General features: G+C 39.1%; 1 protein-coding gene and 1 long non-coding RNA gene across 8 annotated transcripts in view; one reads left to right on the top strand and one right to left on the bottom strand.

Moving 5' to 3' along the window:
* Positions 1-24,995, top strand: part of LOC109414602 (segmentation protein cap'n'collar) — a 279,838-nt gene that overhangs the window by 91,336 nt on the left and 163,507 nt on the right. The window lies entirely within an intron of this gene.
* On the bottom strand, positions 20,813-24,427 carry LOC109401206 (uncharacterized). Its single transcript, XR_009996628.1, has 3 exons — positions 23,161-24,427; positions 22,999-23,099; positions 20,813-22,938 (listed from the first exon to the last, which is right to left on the bottom strand). It is a non-coding gene; the product is annotated as an uncharacterized LOC109401206 (long non-coding RNA).

Here is a 24,995-nt window from a genome sequence, read left to right as displayed (position 1 = left end):
TATCATTCAGCACGGAGAAAACCAACACGCATTGCGTGACATGGTGAATTCATGCCATTTCGTTCCTAAAATCGTCAATTAATCAAACGGTCTTGTTCAGGACCACCGTTAATTATTCCTTAAGAGTTTGTGAATCAGCTAATTTCATTCCATCGAACGAGAAAAGTGTGGTGCAATTGAGAAGTGAAAGATTGAATACTTGGTGGCCCAGCAATAATGATGAAACCGGTCACTAATGGCCTAATGGTTCCACCCGGAATTTAACAACGCATTATTCTATCCGAACTATTTTGCGTGAAACATTGCTTAATTAAAATTAAGTTTAAACAATTTTCGAAAATGTTCGAAGGTGAATATATGACGAAGCCACACCTAGAATTTTCTAGAGCACAAATCTGAAGAACCGAATGTCGGTTTGCGCTTAAAAGTTGATCGTTTGGTTACCCGCTGGTGGTTTGCTCATTTCTCGGTTGGTTAGTTGCTTGATGCGTCTGGAGCATTCGGGGCGGGTCATGCAAACGAAATATACTGGAAAGCCAGCCAAATGGGAGGAGCCTAATCTACTAATCAAGGGGAATAAAAGCAGTGACCTCTGTTTTCTTCCGTCATTTTCGTTGAATCAGTCAAAGGGAATGGATGTCACCTCCGCAGCTGCTCACCAATCCTGTGATGACTCTCGGCTATTTAGCTGATAGAACCAGGAATCTCTAGAATCTGGAACCAGGCATCTCAGGCTATATGGAACAGGGCCCATATAGCCGAGGCGGTAAACGCACGGGTATTCAGCATGACCATGCTGAGGGTAACGGGTTCGATTCCCGGTCGGTCCAGGATCTTTTCGTAAAGGAAATTTCCTTGACTTCCTTGGGCATAGAGTATCTTCGTGCCTGCCACACGATATGCACATGCAAAATGGTCATTGGCAGAGGAAGCTCTCAGTTAATTACTTTGGAAGTGCTCATAGAAGCAGGCTTTGTCCCAGTGAGGACGTTACGCCAAGAAGAAGAAGAAGAACCAGGAATCTCATCCACGGCAGTAAGCGATGGCAGTTTTCGATGGCTTCCAGCATTCAGTGCGGATAATTTTCAATTGTCTTGCCGAAATCTCCTGTTATTTAAAAGGTTCTTTTCAGGACCAGTGAAAATTATTCCTCCAGAGTTATGAATCGGATAATTAAAAGCAACAGACTGAAAACTTAGCAACAGTATAGCCGGCCTCTAATTGTTGTTCGCGTAACTATACAACGTATTGTTGAATCTAGAATATTTCATGAAACTGCAATCAAAATTATCTAAAATTTCGTTAACAGCAATTGGGTTGTTTAGTGAATTAAATATTACCATTTTCTTTAGCCTAATCGAAAGAGCTCATTTTTCTGAGTATTAGGTGAATTTATTGCGTTCCAATTTCTTTGTTTTGATGGTTAAATAAACAAAACAGTTTTAATTTCCGTGGATAGAATGACAGTTCAATCGATAAAGTGACATTTCTCCCCGACCAAAAAATTTTCTCCATACAAACTTTAAATGCATTTTAAAAATAGTTCCCGGTCACCAAAAATGATGAAATTTTGGATTTCGACTAATTTTTGGACGGAGATTCCGATTATGCAATAATCTGGATACCCCTAAAGAACCCAATTGAGTTGTGTCAAATACACATGGCTACGGTGGCTCCATCTGTTCATTTCATAGCGGCAATTTTAGTTATTTTAATGATTGTTGCGATCGCAATATGATGTTTGGGAAGCTATGGCTTAACGCTTTTCAATATTATAATCATTCTTTCCTTTCGACGAAAATTCTTTCAAACAACGGTTGAACATTTATCTTCAAAATAAAATAATACTCAACCCTCAAGTGATGGCCAACCGCGCGAGTTACGGTAGGTTTAACTAATTAACATCTTATGAATGCGTTCAGTGAAATGGATCACATAGGTAACAACTTTAATCAACACATCACTCCGCCGATTTGAATTTTGCCAGCATACATTGTGTAGGCCTTTTATCGTCGGTTTCCTGCAATAAGGGCACAACTCAAAAAATGTGAATTTTCAGAATAAGCGTTTGAAATTTGGCAATCATGAAGCACCTCCTGCAAATTCACTTATTTCTCTCATCATTTGATAAAAGTAAACAAATTTTGATTGTTGTATCATTGAAAGGGGCTGAAGGACTATCTGTTTCATGAATTTTTGACAACTATTTTTCAACGACTATTGAAAAAATTGACTGATTTTGAGTTGTGCCCTTACTGCGGAAAATTGGTGAAAATGCCCAAATCTCGCGTTTCTCATCGAATTTTGGAACGGGTCTTTGTGAGATGAAATTTTACATAGTTTTTCATCATTTGCCATCAAAATCTCAAAAATGACATATCTTGAGTTGTGCCCCTATTGCAGGAAACCGACGTTATGTGATAAATTCGTTATGCATTTATTTACGAAGGTCGGACAACAATGACACGAAAAATCAGCTGATTTAAGACTTCAAATTAAAGGGCCCATTTCAATATATAAAAGTCGGAACCTCATTCCAGCCTTTGTCCTACGTCAACAATGCGGTTATGTCTCAGACATTACCCACCCCTAGTTTTTATAAGATGATCTCTCTCGGTCGCTGACCAAACAAAACTGAAACAGATGACGCCATTTGCATTAATTCTAAGCGAAATGTAAATTTACACGGTTGGAAATTCAAAGCTAAGTTCAAGCTTGCTATTTGATGAAAACATTCGCGAAATGATGCGATTTGCTTTCGACAACGAATACGTTTTCACCCATCCTCGCTTTATTCAATCAACCTCCCATACGAGTAGCACACGAACGGACTCAACACTACTCAGCATAGTTGACTCTTCCTTTTCGCCGTTGAGCCGTTGCGTTTCAGCCAAGCATCTCTTTTCATCGCTTTCGATGCTTTTCGACAGCTTATCGCGAAGCATCGTTGGCTGGAAGCTTTATTAGTATGGTATCGGTACATACGAATGTTGCTTCTGTGTGCGTGTCGAGCGTTCGTGCCGTAGCTTCGCAAACCAACCTATTCGGTATGGTTCGGCTGTTTGAGCGAGCGTCTGGCGGCACAGTCAGATGTGTGCAAAATCGTTTGTGATTTACATCATGTTCGTTTTGCCACCTCTTTGCTGCTGGTCATCGCTGATCAGTGCACAGTTAAATCGCAAGCGATAAATATACAGTTGATGAGCTGTGATGAGCACTAGTGAGGTGATAATTTGCATCATTGGCTAAGTTAATGGAAAATCGGATGCTTTTCAATTTATATTTAAATCCGAAGATGCAAACGCACTTTGATGGAATTTTGAGTCGATAAAAGAGTGAAATTGCGTGTTTTTCAATGCTTCAGGCATGTGCATCAATTTCAACTCAAATTTAAATCGTATTTTCATTTAAATTCGTTGAAATTCACAGCAATCACGATTTACGTATCGTTTACTTTTAAACATTTTTTTCTGTGAATAACAACGGAATCACAAAACCTGTTTTTATATCTCGGTTTGTTATTATTAACTTATTAAGTCATCACCGTTCCATAACATGTTCTGTTGGGCAATCTTATCTTGTTATGATCGTGCTCTTGGTATATTTTCTCTAAATTACATTTCAATAACATGTTTTGTTGTAGCACAAGTTCAGTTATTATTGTGTCATTGAGACTAGTACAAATATTTGATCATTAATATTACAACATAACTTGCTTTGCAATCAAAACTACACCATTCGAGATTTTCGTTGTTCACAGCATTCCGTGGGGAACTGTAAGAGAAAATATTATTTTGTCATCAGTTCCTCTTCTTACTGACATTATGCTACAGTGCCAACTTATCAGCCTTTTGTTTTATAAGCACTTTGAAGTTTCAGTTAGGTATGAATACGAAAATAGAGAGTGTAATAGAGTGTTAGCCATTTTATGAAACATTTTGGATCAACTGGTGGAATTCAACGACGAACGACATATTTTCGACAAAAATGTAAAAAAATAAATCATCAAGAACTCTATTGATTATTTTTAGACATTTTTTTTTTATTGATTTCACTGCATCGAGCCCACTTAGATTAACTAGGATAAATGTGTCAATCAATGAGGTAATAATGTAAATTATTCTTATAAACAATGAACAATGAAATAACCTAATAAAGGGTTTCAAAACGACGGTAGTTTTTCATCGTAAGTTGTTTCTCTCTGTTTTCGATAAGAAATCGCTTGCGACAACAATAACGTCCCAATTATGAATGAAACATTTAACAATAGATCCTATTGTTGCGTATCCCATTGAATGCATATGGGACTATGGAGGAGTTCCTATCCGCAACAGAAAAAAAGCAAATTTTGTGTTCAGATTGTTATCAATAACGTATTCATATCAAAATTTGTTATTGAAATATTTTCAAAATTCGCTGTTATTAAGTTGTTATTGAAACTAACAAAACATGTTATTAAACAGGTCTTCTAGGAACATTTTTTTGTTATAATATTTGTTATTTTGCCGCTTATGACAGACAAGTTTATAACAGGATATGTCATGTATATAACATGAAAATAGTTCTTTCCGCTGCTCAGTTATTTTTCCAAAATAACACATTTTATTATGCTGTTGCTATTCCCTTCTGCTCGGGAAAAGAAAATCACAGAAAACAAGAATAGAAGGGACTCGTAAGGGAATAGGTAAAGGATTCTTGTAAGGAACTTCTGAAGAAATCCCAGATGGAACCTGTTTAGGAATCTCAGAAGAAATTCTTGGAAGAGTTTCATAGTCTTCTGAAGGAATCCTAAATGATCCCCATGAAGGCCCTAGATGAAACTTCTGGAGAAATCTTGAAAAAAAAAAGTTTGTGGAAAAGCTGGGGAAGGGATTTCTGGAGGAAGTACACTGAGCCTTTTACTATTAGAGAGGTTAAGATACTGCAAGTATTGATATTGTCTCCTGCTTTTCTGCAATTTCTTTGTTCGGATTCTCCAACACCATATCTCTGCAGTACTATGTACCCCTATCGTCATAGCTGTGTTTTGTATGCACTCAAGTGGGTCGATACGTAAACAAATGCAAACCATTCACCGCACATCGATACAGATCGATACATTCCAAAATCATTAGGAATCAAATTAATGACCCCCTGGCAGTTCTATTCGGTATTGCACAAAGGCACTCTGCCCTGAGGCGGCATCAAAATACACCGTCGTCACACAAAAGACAAACGGTTTGTTTGGGTTCCCGAAAAACCTCAAGAGGGTACCACCCTCAACGTTCAGTGCAGTGCTTTCTTCCCCGATCTGCCAGTCGTCAAAAATTCTAGATAGATAGATAGTTGGTTGACGTTGCATCTTGTAATGGGTTCCGGTGAATCCACGAAAGATGAGTCGGGGTGTTGATTAATGAATCTAGATCGGTCGCCGGCACGACTGACGACACGCAGTGAAAGTGACCTTTCTTCCACAGTGTCATTTTTCAATAAAGGTAGGATTCTTTCGTTCTTGTGTCAAGTCAAGTGCAATGTGATTCCGAAAAGACACAAGTCACCGAGGAGATGGTGATAAATGATCTGGCGGGAGTAAACGCCATGCGGTACAAAACGCTAAAGACCGTTGAGCAGCTATTTGTGGCAAGCCACAAATTCTGATTAGCTAAACTGCAGTGTGTGGACCGATACAGACTTGACAACCGCTACGACAGAGAATGCCGCATGCTTCTAAGTGATTTCGGATAAGAATGGGAAAATTCTCGAAGAAAGGCACGTTCTTTCTCGAGACATGTATAGCAAGCTGTGCGACATTGAAATCGGTGTACTTTCATCGATCAAGCCGCTCGATCGGTCGCAGTGTGCCATGCGGTCGGGTCGGTGCTAAGCGATCAAGTGGAATGAATGTTGACGATCGCGGTGTGTGGATCTGATTGTGTCGAACTAATGGGAGATTAATTGATTGCTGATAGGTTGTGCATCGTTTGATTGTTGATAAACTTTTGATTAATGATGTGCGGGTTTTCGAACATAACATCACTGACGATTGATAATTGGATTGTTACGGAGAATTTTGTAATACCTCGTAATAACACGTGTACTATTTGTAAGCACAGATTACACACACACTGTTCACACTGCTGCCACCTTCAGCAAAACGAGTACTTTACTAGCTTGAAAGCTACACCAAACCGTAGCTTTTTGGTTACTACTTTATCCACATACATCACCGAAGCTGATCGAAGAAAGCGTTGCGGTTGCTACCATTCTCATCGTTTTTGCCTTCGCACATTTTCCTACACAATACAAACATCCATCTCCATGGCAACGGACCGGGAACGAAAGCTTTCGACTGAAAGCTTCCATTCCGCCTGCTTCGATCATGATATTGGATTCTTGAGTAAGTTATGAGAGAGCTTGCGCTCCTCACCACTACACATTCCCTCTTCAACATTATGTATCGTTTCGTGGTTTTTATGTTTCCGATTTTTATGCTGCGGTATCGTCCCTTCTCTTTCCTTTATGTATTTCCACAATATCCATTAGCAGTGTCAGGTTACCAGTGGTCGTTGCGCACACCAAACAATGCTCTTTTTCCCACTCTCTCCCTCCCATTCCAAGGAAGCTCAAGCAAGGGAGGAGCCTAAAATGATGGATTACTGCGGTGGTCTTGCTGCAGCATTTTAATGGTTGCGTGAAACCATTCCACACCGACGCCAGTCGCGTTTTCAATGGTGGTAGACGACACCGAAACCCATGTGTGTAGGAGTCGCTTATGTGCGGTCAACCGCGACAGGTTTAGGTCCTGGGACGCGTGGGGTGGATTGACTGGCGGTGGTGGTCGTATAAAGTTAAGCTCTTTTGTCATTAACCACGTACCGCAGTGCAGTGGCGAGTCGAGTGAGCAGGACACCCGATTTGCTTGATCCGTCCGACTATTTATTCCCGAGAGTGCACTGTCCTCCGCCGCCAGATCACACAACTGCAGGCTGACTGACCGGTTCCACTGCCTAAATATTTATTTAATTTTAATCTGTCTAATTTGGAGCCTATTAAAGCCAACCTCAAGTATTACGCTCGAGTTTTCGAGTTGAGGAGGTGGCCCGTGCTCCACCTCGCCTACTGAGCTCAGCTCCCTCCGGAGTCAGCTTGTTGAGGCGATGCTTTCGCTTCCATTCCTCTTTGGGATCGGGCGGCGGGGACCCGACTACTATGACCGATGATGGGGCCAATAGCGAAAAAATGCTGCTAATAATAGTCAAAAACTGTCCGCACCAGCTCCGGCGCGCCGCGCCGATCGGAAACCGCACCAGCACCGAAAGAGGTGTATCGATTTCGGCTGCCGTCCGTCTCTCGGGATGGGGTTTTGTTGTTGCAACAACGTTTTGAGTGGTCGTTGTTCATTGTCATCAGTCTGTGTGGACTGTGTAGACTGATTGATGTCCAAACGTGAATGGGATTAATTTTTATTAATTGTATTTATTTTGCTGAACGTATCGGAGCAGGTTGCTGCCTCTAGGGTGTTTTTGGTTTCTTTCTTCTGCACGTGCGTTTTGTAGTGGATTAAATCGATATTTTATCTGATACAAGTGTGTCAAAACTCGAGGCTTTTGATTTTTGAGACATTCGGACATTCGATTCTTCTAATAATAGCCTGTTATGACGACATCACCTGGATGCTTGCTGAAATAGCTCTCGGTATAATACACAAAAAACACTTAGAAACTATGAAACGAAAGGCTCCTCCGGAAAAGAATCTCTAGCCAAGCCGCCATCTGGATAGGGATTCATCAAGAAATAAACAATTTCAATGATGAATCTTTTGGAAATTCTGATGCAAATTTTCAAGCTTCTTTCGGTAATGTCTTTGGAATTTAGTTTGTTTTTTTCTTGGCGGAATTTGGTAAAAAAAAACCTTAATAAATCAGCTCCCATACATCTATTTTGGCAACTCTCATTAGGAATACACGTGATTGGCTTTAATAGAAACTAAAGTTGAAAATATGGCCAAAACTAACGCTGTGCTTCTATTTTGGCTAGTGCCACTTTTAAGGTGAAACATCAAGAAAGCCCATTGCAATTTTGCATACAAACTTTAGAGGCACAAATCTGACGAACAAAGCATCGAACCAAGTCGCACTTGATTATCCTGGCTTTGCTCACTTGCAAAAAGAGGCAGCTTTTCAAAATCGACCGCATTTGTTTACGAATTTTTAAGATTTGTGCTTTTTAAAACGTGAGTAGGGGTGCAAGTCGGCCATTGTGGCAGCCATATTGGTACTCTCTGAAGTTTCTCCTTAAATCAAGTATTGACTTCTTCTTCTTATTCTTTAGGGCTCGGGACGCGGCCTGCCTCGCTTCAACTTAGTGTTCTTTGAGCACTTCCACAGTTATTAATTGAGGGGCTTTCTTTATCTGCCATTGCATGAAATTGTATATTGTGAGGCAAGTACAATGATACACTATGCTCAGGGAGTCGAGAAAATTTTCCCGACCCGAACGGGGATCGAACCCGTCGTCTCCGCATTAGCGATCCATAGCCTTAGCCACTAGTTTGACTAGAGACCCCCAAGTATTAGCTTGATTCCTGCAATTTTCCTTCAAATTATAGATTGAAATCTTTTATTTGGCATATTGGTAGTTTTCATAGGTTTATTGGTTATCTATCTTCTATATAAATAAAAATGGAATGGTGTTTGTATGTCACGAATAGGCTCGGGAACGGGCCAACGGATCTACGCCATTCTTTCAGTGTTTCATTCGTGCAGGGCTCCGACGTGTTCGTACGAAAAAATAATTGTGAAAATCGACCGGGAACGCATCGAAAGCGAAAAAGTTTGAAATTCCATTTTCCGGGGTATTTTTCTACAGAGCTGCAAGTAAAAAAACACAGTAGGCAGGCAGAACGACGTTTGTCGGGACAGCTAGTTTTTTATAAAAAAAAATCCCTTAGACTGTCCAAAACTGGTGCTCGTACCCTAGAGATTTATTTTTACATTTCCTTCGGCATTTTTAGGAATACCTACAGGAATGCCTCTGGAATTCTTGCGGCTACATCAGTGGAATTTCATTGGGCAAATTTTTTGGAAACGGCTTCGGCAGCTCTTTTGAAAATATTATTGGCATTTTGTTGAAAGTTTTGAAAACTTCATAGGCAATAATGATGAAAATTGATTTGTGCATTTTTTTTTCAACTCTTGCGATATTTTGTTTGGAAGTTCTTATGGCAATTGTTTGAGAAATTAAACGAACAATACCTACGGGATTTCATTCAGCAATTTCTTTGGGTGTTTTGTCGGCAACCCATTTGGTAATTTTTTCGACAATTCCTTCTGAATTTCTTTTGGCAGTTCCTTTGAAAATTCCTTGATCAATTCCTTTCCAAACATCACAAGCATTTTTAGAAATTTCTCCGATGACTCCTTTGGAAATTCCTTCTGGAATTCATTCCGTTTTTTACTTTGCAAAATCCAACCCATTTTGGGCAATACTTAAATGAAAAAAAAAACTGAAAGTATTTGCAATGGAATTGCTGAATAAAACTAGCAAAGGAATTGGCAGAGAAATTTCCAAAGAATTTACCGGAAAATTTCCCCAAAGCAATTCCAAAGGACTCAACAAATAATTGTCAAAAGGCACTCCAAAGGAATTGCCGAAAAAAAATCAAAAGAAATCACCACAAAAATTTGCCGATTGGAATCTTTAACAAATTGTCAAGCAAACATTTGGAAAAATACTTTATGCAATTCAGTATCATAATTCACATTTTATATAACTCATTTTTGTATCATTATGGCCATTTTTTCCGAACTGACTCATTATGCAACTGAAATGAGTTGCATAATAAAAAAATAGTTGTAAAAAAAATGGGTTGCATTATGAAAAAATCATTGCATAAAATTTTGTATGGAACTCGTTGCAAAACTCGTTTTTTTCAGCACTCTTCGTATTTATCCAACTCGACAAGCCTCGTTGGATAAATGTACGACTCGTGCAGAAAAAATCAATTTTTTGCAACTCGTTACATAAATAACTATTCTGGATCGATTTAGAGTGGACTGCCTGTATCTTTGGAATCCTTTGGCGTTTTTACTCATTCGGTGAGTTTTTGACAGTTTTCATGATTTCACAAATCAACACAGTTTATTTTGACATTGATTACACTACCAAATACGTTTTACATTACACTTTATGTAAAACACTTTATTTCTCTACGACTGCACAATTATCATTCATCAATTGAAACTAGAATTGAAATCGCGGTCCCTGACCTTCCTTAGACATTGATGTTATAGTTCCGGTGATATCTTGTGCTCCTGAAGCTATTGACTTCCAAAAGTACATTTCTGCAGTTTTTGTATTCAATTTTAGTGGTACTGTCTTAGTTCCTGGGCTTGGGTTATATCTTCCAGGAAGCTTTAATTTTGGTCATGTGACCGATGTGCTTTGCAGTAATGATTGGAATAGCTGAATGTATAAGCAATGGCAAACAGTTCTATGAAAATCAGATCTTCAAGTCATCTGATATAGTTATATTGATCATGCTGCTGCATAGTCGAAGTCATTTATGCGACGGGAAAATATAATTCCAAGTTGGAGGCAATGTGGGTTAGTGTGTGGAAATGCCATTAAAGGATTGTAATATTCTCCGAGGCTTTCAAAATCCAACAGTGCGCGTTCCAGGTTGCGGATAGGGGGAAAAGAGAATTTGTTTCGCATTGGTCTGTAATCAGCCAATGTGATACTATCTCCTATGGTGTTGTAGTGCAAATAAATGATCTCATTCTATGGGAATTTGAACCTTGTAATGCACTGTTGTCAGGGCCGGATCTAAGGGGAGCCGGGAGGGCCAGGGCCTCGGGCCCCCACATTTTAGGGGGCCCCACAAAAATTATTTTGCTTGCTAAACATTAACAAAAACAAAGAAAAGCTTATTTGCTCATGGCATTTGTACCTCTGAGGGGCCTCCACATCCGCTCTGGCCCCGAGCCCCCCACAATCCTTAATCCGGGCCTGATTGTTGTTCATAAACTTCAATTCTAAGTTTGACAAGGTATTGAAGACAAACATGAGATGAGAGAATTACCTAATAGGAAAGTCACATCAGCAAAGCTTTTACATATGCAAATGTTATCCATGGGGTCATGTCTAGCATTTGGTATGTATGGCAATGACTGATTCTTACCTAGTAGGGGTACTACAAGACCACGTGGACAATTCGATTAAAGGCTTGATTGGGAATAATCTATTTCCGGAACTGAAAGGACATTTTCTTCGGGGTGCTGGTGAGACGGAGAGAGTAGGAGTGTCCGTTTGTTATAACTGACAAACAATCAGACGCTCATTTTTCTATGAATTGCTTGTCATTCAGTGGATTTTTGTTTTTTGGTTTTAGAAGGTATGCGATTCACTATTGAGCCTTAAAATTATTTTTCATCGGAATAGCACTGAAATTGTCAAGTCTGTACCAACACCCTAATCCCACACCAAAATACCCTTTTCCTATCCCATGGCGTTTGTGTGGTCAGCAAAGACCATTACCCTTCCTTACAATCGGCTTCTGACTGACTTGCGCTCTCATTGCCCCACCAAATGCTGCAAAATAAAAATGAATTTTAGTGGTACTATCTTAGTTTAGTTGAGTCAATGAGATTCGTTGTACAATGATAGACAGTATCCAAAAGATTTACTGAAGAAATTTCTAAGCTAATTACCGATCAAAATTCCTGCGGGATTGTCAAAAAAAATCCAGAAAAGGCACTACCGGGTAAATTCCTAATGGAATTTCCGATGGACTTAAAACTAAGAAATTCATAACACATTGCCAGAGCAATTTTCAATGAATGCCCGACTGAACTGCATAAATGAATCAAAGAGAAGTTACTGGAGTTGCCTCATAATAGATTCACATCTCAACAATTTTGTCCCACCAAAATATTCTCCCACCGCTTTTCCGATATATTGGGTTTTGCCACCGTTAACGAAAACAATATTGAACGCTCACTCTCGGTTGGTGCAATGAATGCATGGTTCGTTCAGCTGGCAGTTAGCAAACGTGTGGGTATTTATTTTTTCTCTTCGAAGACTCGAAACTCCATCAACGAATAAAAATGCAATATACAAAATGTAGACAAAATGACATAGACAGTAGTGCAAAGTGATCATTAAGGTTCATTTAACCTTTTGGAGCCGGACTGTTTCGCCACTGCTGCCGCAACCTCGCTGGCCTCGAACACGTTTGTTAGGGTCGGTTTCATCACCGGGGTTATATATGACCCCTCCGGCTCCAAAGGGTTAAACAAGATGAAGCTCACCTTTCTTGCAAAATAAAAGAAAAACAAAGATATTTCGGAAGATGTTCTCTATGAAATTGCCTGAAAATTTCTCAAAATAATAATCGAATAAATGCATAAAAAAATCCCGAATTAATTCCCAAAAAATGTAATACATGTTGGGATTATAATTAAGCAAGTAGCACTGTTTAAAGAACCATCCACATATCAATTCACTTGCCTTCTCCAAACCATGTGAGCAGGGATATAAAAGTCACTCGAGACGCGCAGGAAGGCAGTCTTTGTTTGGAGAAGGCAAAGGACTAGTCCTTTTACGCGTGTCCGCCGTAGTAATAGAAGGAATAAACGGTAACAATAGATTTCCAGAGTTTCCAGTACGCGATCCGAATACCTTCCCAAGTCACGTTGGATAAGTAGTCCAACAATTTGGGGGCTCGTCCGGGAAGTGTCGGAATCGCGAGTGTGTCGAGGGACATGAAAGGACTGAGTATATGTGAAGCAAAGTGTAAATAGACAGTTAGTGATTAGTTTAAATTAAGGAATTGAACTCGAAATCTAGTAATAAGTGACAAATTGAATTTATTCTGAACTGAAACTCTAGCATTAAAGTGAATTATTTTGTGAACTGCTTCGTCAAAAGCATTACCAAAGCGCGCGAAGGTGCGTTTTTTTTCTCTCACTAAAATCAGAATTCAAAAGTGCGCGCCAAATAGTTCAAAACAGCCTACATCGTTTGGCGCCAACAGTAGTCGGTTGTGGGGAAAGGGCAACGAAACTAATTGAATACAAACCGTACGAAGCTCTATTCAAGTGCGTGGACTATTGTGAACGTTTGCAGACTCGGTTTTTTTTTTTTACAAACGATGGCAAGTTTACTGCCACATGATATCGGGGCACATCTTTCTCCTCAACAATTGTGGCAACCTTCTCCGTTAATTTCTCTTCAACACTCCACTGCTCCACCACCAGTTATGACCTATGGAGCACCGATACATCATCCGGCTGAAAATTCGTTTACTCCAATGCCTGATGGAGTAAATCTCCCTAACATGAGTGTTGTGAACTTGGCCGACCAAGTGACGTCCATGCAAAATATCATAACTAATCTAAGAATTGAAAATTCTAGATTAAATAACGCTCTAGAGGAAGGGCAAGGGCCTTACCGAAGTTATAGCTCGCTAAATGGCGAGAATACAGATAGAGTGCGCCATGTAACAAGAAGCAATGCAAGTGAAATATTAAATTTTAATGTGGAAAATAGAAGAACTTTTGGTGCCAGTAGTGTCGGCAATGATCGGAATGGAGGCACCAATAGCGCCCCAGTTCTTGCTTTAAACAGTATGCGTGGTGAAATGTTTGACAGTGCAGATGAGAACGAACCGGAGACGTCCGGTAGAGGTGCTGATGCTCGGGATAATCCAAATATGTGTTTTGGTACAATGCGTAAAAAACATCACGAACGCGTTGACAATAGTATGACGGTAAGTGAAGTTGAGTTTGCTTTCAGCGAATTTTCTGGTAGCGACCTTTATCCAGTGCGTAAATGGGTTAATGATTTTGAGATGATGGCTCGAGTAATCGGTTTATCTGATATGCGCAAGTTTGTCGTAGCCAAGCGTAAGCTATTTGGCTTGGCAAAAATTGCACTCAATGGTGCTCACCACATTTGCAATTGGGATTCACTCAGAGATTTCTTGATTGCAGAATTTGAGTACAGAGAAAATAGTGCTATGATTCATGAGAGATTGAGAGCTCGTAAGAAAAAAATGGGAGAAAATGTTCTCGAATATTTTTTAGTGATGAGAGAAATTGGGGCAAAGGTGAATGTGGATTTCGAATCAATTATAACACACACTATTAATGGAATTGATGATGACGGACCTGATAAGCTTCTGCTGTATGGGGCGAACTCGATTGCTGAATTTCGCGAAAAGTTACGTATATATCAGAGAATTAAAGACACAAAGTTTAATAGAATAAGCTGTACATTGAATAGACAACAGAAATCTCAGATTAATAGTAGGCTAAAGCCTGTCTCCTATGTAGGAGCCAATCATATCTCCAATTTGGGTAGTTGTTATTGTTGTGGAAATTCAGGGCACATAGCAACAAATTGTTCTATGCGATTAAACGATGAACATGTTGGTATTTGTAGTGGTTCAGTTAACCAACCAAAAGGATCTCATTTTACGATTTTGTTGAATTCAATACCTGTAGATGCGTTATTTGACTCTGGCTCTGATCTGTCGTTATTGAGACAAGATTGGGTTGAGAGGCTAGGTCTGACCATAAATAATAATAATAAGAAGAAATTGATGACCCTTAACGGATTTATGTGGACTTTAGGCTCAGTTATGGTTGATTTAAAAATTGATGGCATTCCAATTCAGATATTATTTGATGTACTTGGTGAACAAGATATGAAACAAGTTGTTATTCTGGGAAGAGATTTGCTCATTCATGGCGAGATTAGTGTTTCGGAGAAGGGAGCAAAGTTTTTCGCAAAAGAGAAATATGTTAGTTTGAGTATCATGACGGAGGCTGTTATTAGTAATGCAAAAGAAATTCAAAATACTTTAAAATCTAAATTGTGTGAGCTAATTGAAAATAATCCCAATACGTGGTGTACTCAAATCGATGCTTTGAAGACATTTTCGCATAACTTGCTCGCAAAAGCCAGTTTATTGAAGAAATGTAACAGTAAATCCCAAAGTAAATCAGAAATATCAAATATAGTAGAATCTGAATGGAAGATAGCTTTTTCAAGAGATAAACACGAAGTAAAAGAAGCAGATACGTCGACATTAAAAATTCAATCACGTCAGAATATAAAAAGAGAACAATTTAACAACATTGAAAAACCTAGTTTGAAATTTAGTGATACACAATTTAATTCAGATAAAAGAAATTTAGGTAGATTCAAAAGTCAAAAAGTTAGAAAAAATGTGCAAGAATTTCAGATAAAAACAAGCAAATATCTCGGTCAAAACAAATTTGTTGAAGGAGTTGTAAACAATAAGTCGTTATTTCGAACGTATTCGAAAACACCCAAACAGTTTTCGGCACATTATTGTAATGTAAAAAGGAAAAACTACGACTTGGACTCGGGAAAATTAGGTTTCACCGAAGGATTAAATCGACGCAACAAATGTAATCACCATATGAAACAGTTTATTGAAATTGCAAATACTAATGATGATTATTGTGATCAGATGAAAAGACATGAAAAACATGTCCCTAGAGAAGTATGGACGTCATTCGGGCCGAATGACGGTCAGGATGGCCGATTGTTGGGATTATAATTAAGCAAGTAGCACTGTTTAAAGAACCATCCACATATCAATTCACTTGCCTTCTCCAAACCATGTGAGCAGGGATATAAAAGTCACTCGAGACGCGCAGGAAGGCAGTCTTTGTTTGGAGAAGGCAAAGGACTAGTCCTTTTACGCGTGTCCGCCGTAGTAATAGAAGGAATAAACGGTAACAATAGATTTCCAGAGTTTCCAGTACGCGATCCGAATACCTTCCCAAGTCACGTTGGATAAGTAGTCCAACATACATTTTCCCCAAAAATATGCCATAGAAGTTTTTGAAGGAATTGACGAAAAATTTTCCAAGAAATTTGAGTTTAAACACAACGTTTGAGTAATTTCTGATCAAATATCTAAATGGATTCCCTAAGAAACTTCAGCAAAAAGCAGAAAGCCTTTAACGTGACTCTGGAGCCGGCCTTCGGATATCTTAGTAGCACACATGTTCTATAAAAGCTTATGCAACTCTTGTATGACTGAATTGGGTCATATAAGAGTTGGATATGCTTGCCTTATTGTTACGTAGTGTGCGAATTTCGAACTGAATTGTTTTCTATATGATAGCTTTCATCCTTCTGAGCAACTTTACTGCCGTAATTCTGCAAAGTGACGTAAGCGCCATTCAAAATTACGATATTTTTTGGTACATTATATATAATATCTGGGGCAAAAATAACACTGTGGTGTTCCTACTGTATTAAAATGCAAGATCTAGTCGTAATCTATCATTTATGGAAAGAAACTTAGAGGATAATCAAGAGTTTTATGCATAATAACCAAAAAATGGGCCAAAACTATCAATGTCGCTTACGTCACTTTGCAAAATTGCGGCAGTTTACCGAAAACAATATCCGTTAACCCGTTAAAGCCCAGGATGGCTCCCAATTTAAATCTTCATATGAATTTGTTATCATTAGTTATAAACATGATTTAAAGGAAAAATTGGAAGTCTATGGTATAAATCCAAAAAAGAAAATCCTCTATGTAGGATAATATTCTCAAATTCTATATTAGATTCTTGAGTGGTTACTTCGAGTCGGTAAACACTACAACGTTGTTGAATATCTATCATCTAACAGTTTCGATTTTGGGTTAACAATGATGGATTATTCACGCAGTACATCCAGTACGCATCATATTCTCTTCAACAAAAAAATTCGAGATTATGTCATTATCTATTACCATTTGCGATAAAGAGTAATCGCCGCGCCTTCTTTGTCTTCTTGCTTGTTTTGTACCTCTTCTGTCTGACAGTTCGCTTCTCTAATATTAGCACAAATTTTATACTATCAATACAATCTGATTCGTGTAGATGCAAGGCAACTCTCAACGAGTGAAAAAGATAAAACTTATAATTGAACACCCAGTGGCTCAGTGAAGAATTTTTCGTTTGACGGAATGCTTTCCCCGACTGGAGCGGGAATCGAAGCCACACTCCGAGGCTCACGAGACACTTAAACGATTGACGCCGCTAACCGCTTGGCCACGAAGCCCACAGCCCAGAATATCCAGAAGAAATCCGGAAAGATATCCCAGTGAAGGGATTCCTTTAAAAAATCATTAAAAATCATTTTTTTTTTAAGTTGACGGCTACCTTGTCAGAATCTTGGGAGAAATCCCTGAAAGAATCCTGACAGAAACCCTTGTAGGAAATCTGAGAAGAATCAATGAAGAAATCGCAGGAGACAAATATCGGGAGTAATACTTGAAAGCATGCCGGAAGGAATTCCGGTAGGAATCCCTAAAAAATCTGGAAGTGTTCCCTAGAAAAAATCATTTAGGAATCCCGTGAGAAACTCCCGCAGAAATTCCGAAAAGAATATTTGAAGAAATCTCAGAAGGAATCCCTAGAGCAGCCTTTCTCAAACTATGGATCGCGATCCACCAGCCCCATAAGAAATACACGCGTTGGTAAAGAAGTTTGAGAAAAGGTACTTTAGATGGAAGGAGTTTGCATAATCATTTTTGAAAAGAAGAGCAGGTTTTATGCCTTTGGGAGAAGTGGATTATTAACAAAAAAAGCTACACTCCCAGGGGCTTTTCCCTGCTCCAAATAAATTATCATAAAAAACAAACAAAATAGGTTCTCATCAATTAGGTAAAGAAACAATTATTTTACAGAATAAACAATGTTAGCAAGAATGAACGAGAAAAATAGGTAAGTTATGTGGGAAAAATATGATATGATATTTTTTTGATATCATAAAACATTTGGTATAAAACAACTATTTCTGGGAGTGGAGGGAAATAAGAGCTGTCAGTCGAAACATAATGGTTGGGAAGAGTGGAGATGCCAACTTCTTATTATAACTTTTATGTGGAGAATGACAGCTTCTTCTTTTTCACATTCATTGGGGCATCCTCCAATGTGAAGTGCTTGCACTATATATAATTGCATGATCTTGGTTGTATAATTATAATGTTTTGCTTGATCAAATCACATTGGATGGACAGCCCACTGCTATCGGGCTTAGTACCGTGCTACAATGAATGGAAACCATCATCATCATCATCATTTAGATGGAAGGAGTTTGCAGAAATCCAGGGGAGGAATATGAGAAATAAATACAGGAACCCCGGAAAAAAATGTCTGGAGAAATCCCTGAAAATATTCAGACGGAATTGCTAAATGAAGCTCGGCAGGAATACCTGAAAAAATGTCGGAGGGAGTCCCGGGAGGCATCGATGAAGGAATTACGGAAATAATCCTGGAATCTATAAGTAAAAGAATCCCTGTATGAATCTCGGGAGGAATCCAAAACTGAAAACTGAAGCAATCCCGTGAGGAATCAATGATGGAAACCCGGAACAAATGACTCAATAAATCCTTGAAGAAAACCCAGGAAGAATCCTGAAGAAATCCCTGATGCAGTCTCAGAATAATTCGTGAAAGAATACCGGTAGAAACCACGGAAGAAATTCCTAAGGAAATCCCGAGAGGAATCCTTGATGGAATGTCTGGAAATGCCCCAGAAGGTCGAATAATTCTCACAAGGAATCCCGGGGAAAATCTCTAAAGAAAACCCGGCAAGGATGAATAAAAAAATCCCGGGTGAAATCGCCGGAGAAAATTGCCAAAAGAAATTCATAGAAGAATCTTGGGATAATTCGATGAAAAAATCCCTGGAGGAATCTCTGAAGAAATCCAGGTAGAGGAATCCTTGACAGAATCTCAGGAGTATACATGACAAAATGCTGAAAGGGCTCTCGGGAGAAATCTCCAAAACCTCTGAACCCAGGAGAATACTGAACAAATCCTTGATGCAGTCCCGGAAATAATCTGTAAAATAAACGTAGAAGAAATCCGCAAAGAAATCCCGAGAAGGAATTGATGAGGGAATCTTGGGAAAAATCCCAATGGTCGGAAAATATCTCTAGAATCCATGGAGGAATAAATGAAGCAATCCCGGTAAAAATGTAGAATCCGGAAGAAATCAAAGAAATATCGGGAGGAACCTTAGAAAAAATTCCACGAGGAATCCTTGATGGAACCCAAGTAACACAACATGTCTTATAGAAATTATTTCGACTCCAATATGACCAGTTACGAAGTTTTGGTGTGAAGCAATAAAACCGATTTGCAGACTGCTATACGACTGAAAAAGCGCAGAAGGTGGAGCCTGCGCAACATCTTTGTGATGTCATATTCATGTTCTATATGAATCTGAGCGTACTTGATTATGTATCTTAGTTTGTTTTCCATTATATATTTTCAACAAATTCTGGAAAACAGTGCCTTGACAATCAAGATGTTTTATTGCTGTAAATAATTAAGTTTAAAAATGTCAATAATAAAAATCGGCAACTGCGAAAATCGGCATGCATTAATGATTCTACCAAGCCACTTTAACGCCTAACTGCCTTACTGTGATCATAAATTTTAATGCCAATCATCTTTTACGGTGAAATAGACTATTGTACCCCGATAAAATTAATGCGCCTTATGAATCAGTATTTTTGAAGAATTTTGCATCAAAATAAATATATAGTATTCATCTTATTTTAACACAAAAACTCAAACATGTTTTATTTTTCTCAAGAATTTGTCAAGTTTATAAATACATATAACAAATTATTGAAACATAATAGAATATTTGATAAATATTTAATAATTTAGAAATAAAATAAAATGGCACTCTGTGACATGGCATGATACATGTTTTGGGATATGATTCAAAATTGGCTTGATATTGTTTTTGTGGATAATTTTGTTGTGTTTGTTGTTGGTTCTCATGTTTAATTTGGGGGACGTCCATAAATTACGTCACGCTTTGAGGGGGGAGGGGGGTTCAGCAAAGTGTGACGACCCATACAAAAATTTCAGAGGTCCAATACAAAAAGTGTGACATAGGGGGGAGGGGGGTTGAAAATGGTCGATTTTTGCGTGTCGTAATTTATGGACGTTCCCTTGGCATTTGAACGGTTTGATATCTGTCACGATTTGGAAACACAACAAATATCAAGTATCAAAAAATTATCACAGTTTATACACTGAAGCGGCTCAAAGAGCATTTTGCTCCGTAAAATCGGCCCGAATAGATAATCATATATTTTGTGGTAAAATATATTCCTGTCATTTTTTTATGAAGGTATTCATAACTAAGATTCTGCTCCGAGTATATTTTTACGTAGGTAATAAAAATCGATTCTACATTTCTATGATCGGTAGTGTAGCATGTTCCTGTTCAAAAAAAATGAATGAGGTTTATGTTACACATGTTCTCTATCATACTGCAGAATACCAAAATTTGACTAATTATAAACATACGAAACATACTATGTTTTGTCTAAACATGATTGAAAACAAGTCTTGAACAAGAAACTGCAAATGCTACTCTAATATGACATATAGAACATACTGAGCATGTATGGTAACCAACAAAGTGTACTTAAATAGAACATACCCAGCAAAATCGAAAACAACATGCAATGTTTGTTTGAGAAAACAAAATATATTCTTTAATAGGACTTTTAAATAGAAGATCACTGTGCATAAGTTTCAGGTATCATGAAAACGACTTATCCATGACATAATATGTTTCGAGAAACTTCATAACAACTGCTGTAGGACAAAGTAAATATTTTGCTATTTCGGATTATGTTTTCGGTGTTACTTGGGAAACCCAGGACACATTTTTAAAGAATTCCCCAAAGTAATACTGTGAGAAATCAATGAAGGAAACCCATGAAAAGACCTCCGGAGAAATACATGGCAGGAAGACCGTTCGAAATTCCTGAACAAATTCTGGAAAAATCCTTGCAGTGACAATCCCACTCACCGCACTCTTCGGATTTTTGGGATCCACCCCTCTCTCCTTTTCAGTCTAGGCAGTTAATCAATACCTAGTACCTGGCTTGCAACCTATTCTTGGTATGTTAGCTTTGACAGCGTCATTAATTAATTTGCATTGATAGTTCATTGACACACTTTATATTGGCCGAGGAAAGAACATAGTTTTCAACTCCTGCTCAGTAACTTTCTTCAAGGCGCCATCTGAATCGCCTAGTAGGACATGTGTGCCATTAGTAATCTCACGCTCCCATATTCATCCTATTCGAAAACAAGCGATTACGGCACCGATTGTTTCCGTTCTTTTTGTTTTCATGGGTGCTCACTTCTAACAAAAAATACAAAAATAAGAAACAAAACAAACTGCGCTTCAATCCTTTGTTTTTCGTAGGATGAAAATGGGAGCCACATGCTTAATAAGGGAACCAATACCCTAGTTGTTTCCGGTTAGGAATCGTTGCTTTCGATTTCTATCGAATGGTTATCAATACCCATTAAGGTGGCGAGGATGGCCCATTTTAGAAGGCTGATTAGCTCATAGGAATCAAATGAGACATGCAAGATTGAACTGCCTGTCCAGCACAACTACATACATAATAACTGTTATTTAGGCTTCCTAGTTTGATATTCGGTTTTCTATTTCTACTACTATATTTTAGAGTCCGTTGTTAATGTTATTATGCCATTATGTGGTAGACGATTATGTACTGGAATGATTGATCGATTTGAACATCGAATGTTATAGGTGAAGTAAATAGTGAATTTTGAAGAATAGTTTGGAGAACCGCACTTGCGACATTCTGTTATTTTCGCTTTTACATACCATGGATAATACGACTAAGATATTCTAAATCACGACAATGAACTTCATGGAGTGCAATAGTTTGAGATGAATTATCCAGATTTCGACGTTGAAGATCACTTGTCTCAGATTGTTGAATATACTTTAACACCCATGCATGCAACAAAAACACGTGTTTGATGGAAAAATTGAAATTTGAATTGCAAAAAGAAATCCACGTGCTCCGGTGAGAATCGAACCCACGAGTCCCAATTTACTGGACGGGCGCTTATTTCCTCCAAGCTATGGAACCAATTAGCCATCTCCGTACCTCGTAGCAAGCTTTTGTTCGATTAGATGGCAATACGAGTTGTTTTACAGTATGCAGAACAGTGTTTTTTTATGTCTTTTAATCACCAAAGCATTATAAACTCATTTGATTTGGTTTTATGACGGTTCTCAAGACTAATCGGTGCCCGTGCAGCTGCCGGCTTAGAATAGCACTACGGATCACCTGTTCGGGAGCAAACAAGTAATCCCGATCCAAGATGTCAGGCGATCCGTGCTGAAGGATTGTTACTCTTCTAAATCGGCAGCTAAAAAACGCAAATATTGCTGACAAAGCGAAGCTGCATGCACTGAGGGCTAATGGCTCAACTGAATAAATCCCACAACTTTCATATTCATCTTCTATATTGTCTTTCTCTTATTCATCTCTCGGGGCCCTAAATCTCCTACTAGTATGGCCACACCGGCCTCTCTTAATCTAATGTACAAGCATTTGTTTGAACTCACGAGTGCTCCCTCGCTGACAATGTCGACCCTGGCTTCCGGGATCGATCCGGGGTGCCGGTGTAGGTATGAACTGCTGCCGACTGTCTGCGCCGCCACGGCTGGCCCGCGTTGTCGCTATCCGCCCCGCTCTCGTGTTAGAAGGCCTGCGCCCGTTCGGCAGACTGGCGTGCCGACGTGCGAGATGCTTGGCCACCGTTCCGGTATGCTCGATGCGAGTCCTCAGGCTCGGGAATGTTCCGCCAGCGATTATGCAGCTGGGCGCTGTTCTAATGGCCTAGGTGTCCGACCGGTCTACCAAGCTGAGCATGCGTTAAGAAAAAAAAGGCCCTGCAAACGGTATGATTAGTTTCGTGTAACTTTAGATCTTTAGACCACCACACGTACTTCCTCTGGAAGGCCTTTGCTTGGTTCCGAATGCTGAACTGCGACTGTGAAACCTCACGCCGGTTCTGCGGACACTGCACCAATCGTACGGATGTACGTGACGGTTATCTGTTCGTGAGATACGGAAGGTTAGAACCGTGCGAGCGTTTTTCTTCACGGGCAGATTACCTTTTGATCTGCAGCGCCACGTGCTCGCTTAATAAAGGGTGATTGGAAAGGGTGAATCCTCACAAGTATCCGGCTCCTCGTGTGACCAGTTTGCTGCACGCCTAATGAGAAAGTCATCACATGGTCATAATACGTCCCATGGTTATGCGCTAGCGAATTTACCTGATTTCTCGACGCAGGTGATCAGCGTGAGTGCGAAAATGGTAGTACCCACAGTCCTGCTGCTCGACTTTCAATTTGGCCGCACGTCCACAAGGTAGATGGGTTGAATGGCACTGGCTGTCAATCGTGATTTTTCCTCGAGCTGCAAAGAGTATCGACATTACTCCACCTGTGGATGCCTCCAACGCTAGTCAACTCCTACTCCTACCTGAGCCGAATCCGACTCCTGCCTGTGCTCGATTGGCTGATGTTCTTGCCTGGAGTTTGCTGCGACACGACGAACGACCGGCTCTATCAACTTCTCATGAGGTTCTGACTACCTCAAATTATTTGCGACGTCTGCTTTCTATTCGGCGGAAGTTGATTGAGGCGAGCGGGGAGGAATGACAGTGACAGCTGGCTTGCAATTGATTTTTATTTCTTGCAAATACTGTTTTTATAGCAATACACTTGTGAGATTTGTTACACATATTTTTGTGGTTATTATTCTGCTTGTGTTTATGTGTTACAGACGTTGACCTCGACTAATTACTCTTAATTACTTTTCTAAATGTAACAGGATAAATAAAGGGGTTTTAAGGATGCTCGATCTTCAACGGAGCCCGTAGCGTGCGTAGATCATTTTTTTGAGTTGCCTTGCGGCGAAAGATCTACCAAACCGAACTCTAGTGCTAACTGCTTCCAACTAGTGGAACAGCATATTTCAGTAATCAAAGGAAAACACTTTAGTCCTTATTATATTTCACATCATGTTAAATGTGATAGGTCTCGGTTTTGGTATAGCCGAGTTGCATCTTGAAACAAGGAAAAAATGGATAAGTAACCCTAATCTTTTATTCGGTATTCACTGCATGGTCAATATTGGTATCATTTCTTGACCTTTTCGTTAAGGGATCCGATTTTGACTGAAAAAGGAGTGTGCTAAAAGCGGAACACATCAATCAGAATCCTTCCTAGTGATTAAGTTGAAAAAGACAGATGTAACAAAATCAAATACTTTATAACTTCTCAATGGTGATAAAGTAATACGACATGCTCACTATTACACAGGACCAGTGTTGTAAAATGTAAAAAAAAAAATTACATTTGGTTATTTGCCTATTTATTTGCCCACAGCAAGAAATGTTCATCAACGATATCGTTATTTCACTATAACTATTGAAGGTTTGTGTTCACGGATGAAAATTTGCGTTAGAAATGGTAGGATTGGAAAATGTAATGACATTTTTTATGACATTTCTGTGACATTTTACAACCCTGCACAGAACACGGAGTATACCACAATAGATCAAATCTGCATTAACATGTCTAAAGGGTCTAACTCGTTTTGTAAACAAACATTGTTTCTGTCGCTGTAGGGCTTATCTCGATCCACCCACGCATCTGGAGGCCGTTATCAGAAAGAGCGAAGATAGATCTTTCTGATAACGGCCCCCAAATGCGTGGGTGGATCGAGATAGACCCTACAGCGACAGAAACAATGTTTGTTTACAAAACGAGTTAGACCCTTTAGACATGTTAATGCAGAAATATTGATCGCAGTGGTAATGTCCCGAACAGAGAGAAAAATAAAGACTAATTGGTCATCAAAATATTACTTGTGGCACTACTCGTCTGACAAACTGTTTCAGATTGTTCTTTTTCTTCTGTGTTTAAGAGGTTTTAGCCCGAGGCTAGTTTATCTCGATATCCACGGCCTACTTTCCCTTCCGAAGGAGGAACTCATACTTTTATATGTTTTTGGGAGTGAGATTCGATCCAGGTGCTGCACGTGATAGGATTATTCTATGTCTTATATAATGCCTAAATAGTTATAAGGTTTCATGTTATTTAGT

This window comes from Aedes albopictus, chromosome 1 (assembly GCF_035046485.1).
Source record: "Aedes albopictus strain Foshan chromosome 1, AalbF5, whole genome shotgun sequence".
Classification (NCBI taxonomy): Eukaryota; Metazoa; Arthropoda; class Insecta; order Diptera; family Culicidae; genus Aedes; species Aedes albopictus.
This window is presented reverse-complemented; position numbering and strand designations above follow the sequence as displayed.